Genomic DNA, 1,040 nt, shown 5'->3' on the forward strand with positions numbered 1-1,040 from the left:
CCAACTCCAGGTAAAAATTCCAATTTCAGCAAAAGAAAACTGCAAAATGTTCCTTTTTTTGGGATGTTTGAGGGGTTTAGGATGGAAGTTTGGGGTTGGATGAGAAATCCTTGACTGGAATTAATATTTCAAACTTTTTGAAATGTTTGGGACTTGGGAATGAGGCAGAATGATTTGAGCTCTCTTTAAATTTCTCCTTTCCAGGTGTGTCCAGAGGTGGCTCCTGGGCTGAATCTTCAGGAACTTTTCATGGAATTTCTGCTCCTGGTGCTGCTGAAAAACACTGGAAAAGGACTTTTCTCCTGGAAAAAAAAAATTGCTGGGACAAGCTGGGATTTCAAAGGAATTTCTGGGAATCCAGAGCTGCTTTTTCCTTTGTTTGTTCCAAAGAAAAATGTGGATTTTGGTTGTTTGAAGGTGCAGAAAATTCCTTTCTCTTTCATTATTGAGGGAATTTATTCCCAGTTCCAAGCCAGAATTCCACGTTTAAAGCTGCTCCTGTCGTTATTTGTATTCCAAGAGTTTGGGAATTAAAAAAAGATTGGGAATTGTAACATTGGGAATAAACCTGAAGGGTTATTTTTCCATGGTCCAACTTTCCTTCTGTGATTTTTCATTCCTGAGGGTTTTTTCCTGCTTTGTGTTCATAGGAAGTTTGAATTTGTGGGGTTGGTTTTTAATGGGAATTGTTGGGATTTTTTCCTTATTTGTTTTTATCAGGAATTTGGAATTGATGGGATTGGTTTTTAGCAGGAATTTGAGGTTTTTATCTTGCTTTTAACAGGAATTTGTAATGTAATTTGTGGGATTTTTCCCGTTTATTTTTAAGAGGGATTTTGAATTTGTGGGATTTGTTTATACCAGGAATTTTTAATGGAATTCTTGGGATTTTTCCTTGTTTATTTTACCACGAATTTTGAAATTATTTGGATGTGGTTTTAAGGGGAATTTTCAATGGAATTTGTCCTGTCCATTTTTACCAGGAATTCTGAATTTATGGAATTTTTCATAGTTAATTTTTTTACAGGAATTTGTGGTGT

Source organism: Geospiza fortis, unplaced genomic scaffold, assembly GCF_000277835.1.
Source record: "Geospiza fortis unplaced genomic scaffold, GeoFor_1.0 scaffold2, whole genome shotgun sequence".
In the NCBI taxonomy this organism is placed as follows: Eukaryota; Metazoa; Chordata; class Aves; order Passeriformes; family Thraupidae; genus Geospiza; species Geospiza fortis.